Below are 9,908 nucleotides of genomic sequence, written 5' to 3'. Positions count from 1 at the left end.
CAGATCATGTTTTAGGCGACAATAAAACGGATGTAGAAGCACCGATTAACACTTAGCAGAGTGTCTTGTGCCGACTGTGAACTTGACCTTTGACCTTTGACCTCTTTATGGCAGGCAACAGCTTTAATGGCGCTGCCTCACTGGGGCAATAGATGTTTAAAACACAATGGTATATATAGCATTGTCCTACACACTTTTGAACTGTGAAACCTTTCAGAATTACTTTTAATGTGTAGAATAAAATGGATATTTTATAGAAAGCAAACATAGTTAAAAAGAAAAGGCTGTGAACAAAGATAGTAAAAATAATACACTATAAGCTTGTGTTTCTTTGTTTTGGGGAAGAAGAAATAACTCATGCATTGTGATTACTACTGCATTTTATTTCTCTTTAAAATGTTATATTTACAAAATCATTCCTATAAAATAGTTTTAGTGTAAAAATGTAGGTGGTTAATTAAATAAAATTTCTAAATGACATTTTATAGTTATTTTTTTTATTTATTTATTTAAAGGACAATGTTCAGTTACATTAAAAAGGTGGCTGCACCAGATTTAGCATAATGCTACTTTTCAACAACAATTAAACAATTTAAATAATTTAATGGCACCAGTCTTCTGTATGTGTATGAGGTTTATATATTATTATTTTATTATTATTTCTATTTCTATTATATAGTATAATAAAATCTAAACAAAAATAACAATAGTTGAATGAATAGTTACATATGGTTAAATACAAAAGACATCAAAGTTTCTATTTTTGTTCAAATTTACTAGTGTCTTGACTTTATAATCATTTCAAAACTTAAAATATGTCCCACAGCTTATTAACCCTGATCAATCATGTTTCACTAAAACTAGATATGCATCTGACAGTATTAGGAGATTTTTGAACATTATTGACCACTCAACCCTCGAAACAACAAGCATTAATTCTATCTTTAGATGCAGCGGACGCGTTCGATAGGGTCGAGTGGTCCTAGCTTTCACAAGTGCTAAAAAAATTTAACCTTGGGAAAACTGCATTAGATGGATTGAATCATTATATAGTGAGAAAAAAAAGCTCGAATCTTTATTAACGGAACCGTCACAGACTGTTTTGGTCTAATTCAGGGATACCGCCAAGGATGCACCTTGTCTCCCATTTTGTTTAACTTGGCAATAAAACCCTTCACTGAGACCATCAGACGCAACAATGAGATCCACAGAATCACAGTTGGAAAGGTGGAAAATAAGATTTCATTATACGCAGATGACATTTTTCTATATGCTAAAGAACGTGAAAAATCTGTTCCGCTAATAATAGAAACTATTAAGAAATTTGGAATTGTATCAGGCTACAGGGTCAATATTAAAAAAAAAACTTAAAGAATTGTTCCCTTTTTCCTGGACACAAACTGGCTTTAAATACTTGGGGGTAAACATAACATCTAATCTAAAGGAGCTATTAGAAATAAACTATATGCCACTGTTTACAAAAAATTCTGAAGAAATGGAAAACTGGAATCTCCTTCCCATTTCACTCGCCGAATGTAATTAAAATGAATACATTACCTAATTTCATGGACCTTTATCAATCATTACCATGTTACATTGATAAATCATCCTTTAAATTTCTGAATAAATATGCAACCCAATTTATTTGGAAAAAAGGTACACCTAGAATTGCCTACAAGATGTTATCCAAACCCAAAGATAAAGGGGGATTGGAGCTTCCAGGCTTCCAGCTGTATTACTGATCATGTCAAGTAAAAGCTGTGTTAGGCTGGTTTGATACACAAAGTGCTCCCCACTGGACACTCATCAAGGGAGATCTTTGCTCTCCTGCTCCATGGGCTTCATTGCCATTTATTAATAATATGAAAATGTTACCTCCCATTCAGAATATCAAGTTTGTGCACCTGCCAAGATGTTAAAAAATACCGTGGCCTTTCAACATCCATATCAATTTTATCCTCAAACCCTCCCAAGCTCAATCAGAAAATTGTTGTTGGTAAATTGGAGAAAACTTGGACTAACAAAGTTTCATCGATTATTTAAAAATAATACTATAATAATAATAAAACTTCTCAGATTTAAAAGAAGAATTTGGATTACTAAAATAAGTTTTTTTATAAATACTTTCAAATGTGTCACTGTTGATTAACCAAAAACGTTTGGCAATAGATGCTTCAGAGTTAGAGAATATGCTATTAAATTTCAAATGCTTGACGGGGGTTATTTCTAAGTTTAAGTCTTTAAATTCCTACCTAAACAAGAGGAGTCATCTCTCACTTCTCAAGACATATATGGTGAAAAAAACTTGCGTGTTTGGAATTTAAAGACGAGCAGTGGAGTAATATGATGAATAGTGTCTTTTTTTAAATGTCAAGCAATAGAATATTAGAACAAAATTATACATTTTTGCATAGAGTGTAATAATAATTAATTATAATGAATACCATTAGAACAGAACTGTCATTCAGGCCAGTTGATAGTTCTCCAGTAATTCCTCTGGGCATTCAGGAGAGCAGTATCTACAAACACAAAGACAAGCCTTTGTATAAAAACACACATACATATACATATATATATATATATATATATATATATATATATATATATATATATATATATATATATATATATATATAAAATTTATATTTATTTAAAAAATTGTAATAATGTAATTTTAAAACATGGGCACACACCTAACTATCTCCTCTGGGAAGCAGCTCTTGATGGCGTTGACGTGCTCCTGCAGAACAGACCCAGGTTCTGCATCAATCTCCAGCACTTTCTTCAGCCCTCCACTGGTGATGAAGAGCCGCCGAGCTTTACTGTCATGAGGCAGGACCTGAGAGAGCACAGAAGAGAGAAGGGTAACAAAAATATATAAATAATACAGCTGCTGGCATCCATGTAGAGCTGTAACAGTTTTGGGAGCAGGCTGCATATGGCCACAGCTTTGGCATGCTCCGGAGTGTGCTGTCCAATCTGGTTTATGGACCACACGGTTGCGGCTTTTATGTGGTGTTCCGGCTCCTGCGACAGGCATAAGGCGAGCTGAGGCACCCCCTAGAGGAGAGGGTAGGTACGCACTTAAGGTTCAATCCGTTTATATGACCTACATACCAAACCCCAAAGAATGCCTCCACTTTTAGATGCCGCTGGTCTTACGGTGATTAGGAGATTTTACACACACGCACCTTAGAAAGAATGACAGCCATAGCTAGATTCTCATTGTGTGTGTATCCCAGCATCATGATCCCAGGCAGACGCATCTGTCCACGGCAGGTCCGCAAGTAGTGTATAACAATGCCAGACCTCCACAGTTCACTATTAACTGAGCCAGCTGTAAATTTACATAAACACTGTACATTACCTTTTCATCTCTATGTATGCATCCAATAATATGTGTATCATCTGCTGTACCTCTGGCGTATGCTTGACCACCTCTCTCATAAGCGTAGTGACATTTTTCCTCACATATTCATCTGGGTCTCTAAAACAGGTGATCGCTGCAGGGAAAACCTCCGCTTCGATTACCATTTCAGCCAAACTGTAGGAGTGCTTACTGATCTGACTCAACGCTGAGAACACCCGTCTCTGGTTTAACAAGAGAATAAAAAGGTGGGAAGTTTTTTTTAAAAATGCTCATATTGTTGTTGTATTGTTTGTGGTTTAAAATTGTGTGAGCTGTGTGCTTTTTTTTGAAGATAAATACAATGGTAAACTGGACTGGTAGTCTCTAAAGAACCGATCAAATAAAGTAAATAAAATATGTGTGTATAAAATACATCAGCATTGTGTTTGCCTTGGGTCCTACCTTCAGTTTGGCGTCTGGATTCAGAATCATTTGTGCTAAATGTGCAATAGCCCCAGTGTCCACCACAGTCTGAAAACATATGACATATGAATTAGTTCTTCATCAAGTGTTCATCACACTGTCTTACATGCACTGTGTCGTGCGATGCAGCCCAGAGCCCAGGTAGCCGCCTCCTTCACCCCAGGGTCAAAGTCCTCGAGGCAGAGCACCAGAGCGTTGGCTCCTCCGGACAACACCACAGCCTCAGCAAGCTCAGGAGAGTGTTTGGCTACAGCCCGCAGCACAAACGCCGCTGCCTTTTTGGAAAACCTCTGTAGAAAACCAAGAAACTGTTGACTTTTTCCTCATTTATAGCAATGTAGTCTAAATGTACTAGGCCCTCTGTAGTATTTCATTCTCTCTTTTTCATCATCATTGGTTGATTGGTCTTATATTCATGGCATGTAAAAAGAGGTGCATACTAACATTCTATGAATCAAGAGAGTTGACAAGTTGGGGGAGGATCTCCGCCTTAACCACAGCTTCAGCCAGGTCATTATTGTGGTCTGCCAGGCGGCCGAGAGCCAAAGCTGCAGTCTGTTGAACGCTTGGTACTACATCCAGCGTAAGCGGGCGTAGCAAGGAGATCACACCTGTTGGGAAATAAAATGCTATAATGAATTATTTTAATAATACCTATGTTTATCTTTAGGCTTTGTTTGAATGTTTATTACCTGCTTTTTGCAGAATTTCTATGTTTTGTTGCCGGTTTGCAAGATCAGCCACCGTCTGAACAAACTCCAGTCGGGATCTCTGGTACTGTTCAAAAAGTACAACACAAGAAAGCAATGAATACATACAAAATGAATTGGTAAAAAATTTATATATTATGCAACCAGTAGAACTAGCTACTATCCTCTGAAGTAGTTACATTACTTATTATATTTTAATATTATTTAATTTAACTATTTTAAATATTATATATGTGCTTTCATAATTTATTAAATACATTTAAATAGAGCTAAATAACAAATGAGCTGTTCAAATGGCATAACACCAATAACAGAACATGATAACATCTAACTACACAGTGGGTGACATCTGCACCATGTTGCCACAGTCTCTGACATGGAGGTAGTACCCTGACAGCATGAGTAACATGCAGAGGTTCTGTCCTTTTTAGCACATTCAAAGTGCTCCTTGTTTAAGCTTATACTAGCAGAGGAATGTTACATAGACTGTATAAATATATACTATATATACAGACTACATATACAGTCTATGAATGTTACGATTTCTTCCCAAGCATTGTTGTTAGCGTTGCAAGACCATGTGTTTGACGGCAATTAATTTAATTACAGACATTTTCACAGGGATGCATTACACCACAACATGCTGTGATTATAAGTATTACATATATCAATATATTACTTTAACAATTAAGTAACATGTAGCTATGTCAGTTGCTACACGTAGCTATATCAGTTGCTAGCCTTATATGTTAATTCGTCTGACTACTGGACAAAAAGTTAGCTTTAGTATGCTAATCAAACGCAGAGTTTCTTACCTTTAAGTATTTGTAGTTGGCTCATTGTTTAATACTTATTTTAAGCTAATTTTTCCACTCTGTCTGAAACTGGCAAATCCAGATGAATCTGCGCAGCGGTTTCCGTCGGCTTGTGTTGTTTACTGTTGCCAGGGTAATCGCCTGAAAAACCTTTACTGCGCATGTGCACGCATGCGCAAATAAGCCGTTTTGGTGACACGGGTTGTTCTTAGGAACTTTGCATGGACTCCGTCTGCCGTGACCATCGCACGAGGCCAAGGACTCTAAACTTGACTTTAAGGCAGGTAAGTACATTTTTATACTTTTTATATTAACTTTATTCTTACTAGTTGTAATGTATTTGTTCTAATCAGCTGGTTGCTTTACTTCAGTCTTATAACCATGAAGTAGTGGTCATCAATTCTAGCCCATTTGTTTAGCAGTTTGCACTGGTGGTTTAGTAATGTGCAAAAGCTAGCAAAGCCACGTGACAGTGGAGCTCACTGTGGTTGTGGTCCGCGGCAGAGTTAGTGTCTGTGTCATACTAGCGTTGCTCGATGCTCTTTTACAAATAAAGATGGTTTAGCAGGTTAGCACCTGTCTGCCTCAGTGGTCAGATCTTCAGTAGTATAAACACAGTCATAGCACATGGTTTTCCCCAGTGAAGTCCAGCTCTGTCAGTCACAGCTCGCCTCCTGGTGCTACTCTTATCCGCTAAACAAAGACATCGCAGAGGTAATAGGAATGGTTTTGTTTTTTGTTTTGTTTTTTTTGCATTATTAGCTGTCACACACTAGTCTGCACACATGGTCTGGTCTTGGTTGTTGTCACGTAAAACGACACGGAGGGCGACCCCAGCTGGTCGGGGTCAGAGCAGCCCCTGCCCCGTGTAAAGAGAGGGGTTTCCCGGTCCACTTGTATTCACGCTTCCTGTTCTTTTTGCGGTAATTTCATGTCAAATTTGATTGTGTTTTCAAGCGAACTGTTAATGCAGACTTTATTATATAAAAGGAACAAGTCAAGATGTAATTTCCAAGGTTATTAATTACCCATTTTGAGTACAATTTTAGGAAATGTACTGTGCAGTATAAATGATGCACATTAATTTGATCTCTGCTTCTTAAACTCTATGTAAAAATAAGATTGCACATTCAATGACATACCTGTTTATTTGATAGTGTTTTGCGTGTATAATATAGACAAGTTGTGTATGGTGGACCACTGTAAAAATGGTAGATAAATAACATGGCAAAATTCTGTCAAATGGACAAAATTTAAATGTGTATATATATATATACACACACACACACAGGCATACATATACATATATAAATATATTTTATTTATTTTAATTATACACACTTTAATACACGCACATTTTAATTTTGTGGATGGGACAGCATCTGATACAGTGAAAGACCTGTATGACTACTGTATATATTGTCACTTCTTATTCCAGCTGTTGTATGAAGTGCCATTTCTGCAGTTTTGTGGGCTCGAACTAAGACGTTCTCCTAAGGCATCATCAACTTCGACACAGAGGAGGATTTCACTGGCCCTGCTGTCACTGTGTCTGTGCATTAAGATCTCACCTCAGCAGATCACACAAGAGGACGACGAAAAGGCAGGACATATTGACATTCTTTTGTGATTTCTGTGAATGTAAGGATATTTGCACACAAAACATCTATATTTCTCATCTCCTGAGACACTTAAAACAGAAATAGACTGTATGCTGTTCATTTCAACATTGTGATTTCACCATGAACAATCCAAGAACATTTAGTGCTCACATAAGCAAGAAGCACAGAAACTCAGTGGATATAAAAAACTGTCTTAGAGGACTATCTCATGATCATAATCATGAAAATTTCTCCTCTGAGCAGCCAGTAGAACGGCTGAGGAGGCAGAGAGTTTACAAAGTGTTTCAGTTCTACTTTCAAATGAGGACAGTGAACACAGGTTCAAAGGACTCATAATCTACACAAAGTAGCTCGGCTTTTATTGTGCATGCAAACACTGTTGCATATTTCAAAATGTGCATTGCAAAAGATTATTGAAGACATTAATGACATTTTAAACTTCTCTAAATTTCATTCAATTCAAAGACTTGAGGAGATGCTTGCGCAGCCAAATATTGAGGTAGATGATGGTGTAGTTAAAAATATCATTGATGCATTATTTAAAACCAATCCATTAATTGTATCACTGAAACAAAATTGTATCTTCTGATTACAAGAGAATCACTTCCCCGTAATTAAACCCACAGAGTACACTTACAAAACAGCTAGAAGGAATACATTTGCGTATGTCTCACTTATTGACGTTTTGGAGAGTTAATTGAAACAAGAACATTTTTACGAAGTTGTTTTTTGGGGAAAGTGATGAAGTAGGCCAATATGAATCTTTTAGAGATGGACAATATTGCAAAAACAGTCAATTAGGACAGCAAGCTGAATGCATTGCTATCGCCCTGTATATAGAGGATTTTGAGATATGCAACTCCCTCGGAACATCTGTTGTGCGTCCTGATGTGTGTTTATTTTCGTGGGACCCAGAATGCAAAGGACATGATAATTTCTGCTGGACAATTAAGAGGTCTGCCTGAATTCTAAAAGATACTGAACATTTTGATTGACTCAGAGAATGTCTTTTTTCGGTGGGAAGCTCTCATTTTGGTTTTATGGAACATTACAGACCTTTCAGCTTGACAGCAGCTACACAGATCTTCAACTACTGGATACAGAGGCATTAATCGACCACCATCCACTGACTGCATACTGTGTAGCTGGAAAATTGATGGTAAACCCCCATTACGTGCCTGCTGCATTGTGTTGTGTTTGTGTTGGAAGATCATTCTGTTGGATCATTCTCGCTGATCTGCCAGACCTTCCCACTGCCTGTGCCTACCTTTTTGTTTCTTTGTTTTTTGGAAGAAGAAATAACCCTCATGCATTGTGATTACTACTGTGTTTTATTTCTTAAAATTTTATATTTACAAAATCAGTCCTATAAAATTGTTTTAGTGTAACAATTGTATGTGGTATTAATTATAAAATGTTTGTAAAATGTACTTATTTATTTATTATTATTATTATTATTAGGAAAGGCAACAGACTACATTTAGACTGCTCCAGTGTTTAAACGGAAAATATTAATGGGCCGGTTTTAACGTAAAATGTTAAACAAAATGACAAACGCAATAATCATGCAAATAGCAGCAGATCATGTTTTAGGCAACATTAAAATGGATGTAGAAGCACCGATTAACAATTAGCAGAGTGTCTTGTGCTGAGTGTGAACTTGACCTTTCACCTCTTTATGGCAGGCAACGGCTTTAATGGCGCTGCCTCACTGGGGCAATGTTTAAAACACAATGGTATATATGGCATTGTCCTACACACTTTTGAACTGTGAAACCTTTCAGAATTACTTCTAATGTGTATAGTTAAATCTGTCAACTGGACAAAATGGTACAACAAAATGGCTATTTTAAAGAACACGAACATAGTTAAAAAGAAAAAATAATGCACTATAAGCTTTGTTTCTTTGTTTTTTGGAAGAAGATAAAACCCTTATGCATTGTGATTACTACTGCGTTTTATTGCTCTTTAAAAATTTTGATTTACAAAATCATTCCTATAATATTTTAGTGTAAAAATGTAGGTGGTATTAATTATAAAATTTAATTTAAAAATAATATAATTGCATCTATCTTCTGTATGTGTATGGGGTTAATATATTATTATTAGGCAAGGCAAGTTTCTTTGTGCAGCACAATTTGCACACAAAGTAATTCAAAGTGCTTTACAAAATAAGAAAGACATTAAAATCACAATGCAACAAATGAAATCACAAATAATCATCATAAAATTAACATTAAAGGAGAAAAGTGCAGAGTAAAAAATCTTTCAGTCATATGCACAGCTAAACCAAACGGTTTTGAGCCTGGATTTAAACATTGTTAAAGTAGAGGCCTGTCTCCATATTATTACTAAATATGGACTGTCCAGAGGAGCACAGGTGCACATTTGAAGCTATTCAACACATTTTCTTGGAACTGACTCCTATCTGCTCCCAGCGAGTGAGAAGCTTAAAAACTAAACTCTGAAGTCCAAATGGAAATGTATCTTGAGATTCTACATGCTGGAGCACTAAAAAAAAAAAAAAAAAAAAAAAAAAAGTGATTAAAAGAGGATACACTCTTACAACCCTCATTGTTTATATTCATAAAATTGCAGGGCTTTGTTCAAAGAGTTTGTGAAACTTTTATTACAGTTTGGTAGTGTGGACAGTGTAATAGTTTCCATAGCATATGCACAAATTTTAGACATTTATATTGTTCAAATATACAGTTGGGTGTGCATTTCATGTAGAATCATTTGGTACATTGTAAAGTTTGTTACTTGAGCTGGTTATGTTTTTATTTTATACTCAATGAAAACAATAGCAAACTAGAGAAAATGCATAGTGCAAACATTAGAAAATATGGGAGAGCAAAAGAAAATGCATTTTGATTGTGACAGTAAATGTTTTGAGGTAATGATAAAAAAAAAAGTCAGAGAAGCAAAA

At 36.0% G+C, this 9,908-nt stretch overlaps 1 pseudogene; it reads right to left on the bottom strand.

Annotated features, from left to right (window-relative positions):
- Positions 1 to 2,464: 2,464 nt before the first annotated feature.
- On the bottom strand, positions 2,465 to 4,648 carry LOC117388737 (sperm-associated antigen 6-like; annotated as a pseudogene).
- Positions 4,649 to 9,908: the final 5,260 nt, after the last annotated feature.

This window comes from Periophthalmus magnuspinnatus, chromosome 20 (assembly GCF_009829125.3).
Source record: "Periophthalmus magnuspinnatus isolate fPerMag1 chromosome 20, fPerMag1.2.pri, whole genome shotgun sequence".
Lineage (NCBI taxonomy): Eukaryota > Metazoa > Chordata > Actinopteri > Gobiiformes > Gobiidae > Periophthalmus > Periophthalmus magnuspinnatus.
Note: the sequence above shows the minus strand (reverse complement) of the source record. Positions and strands in the feature narration are given on the sequence as shown.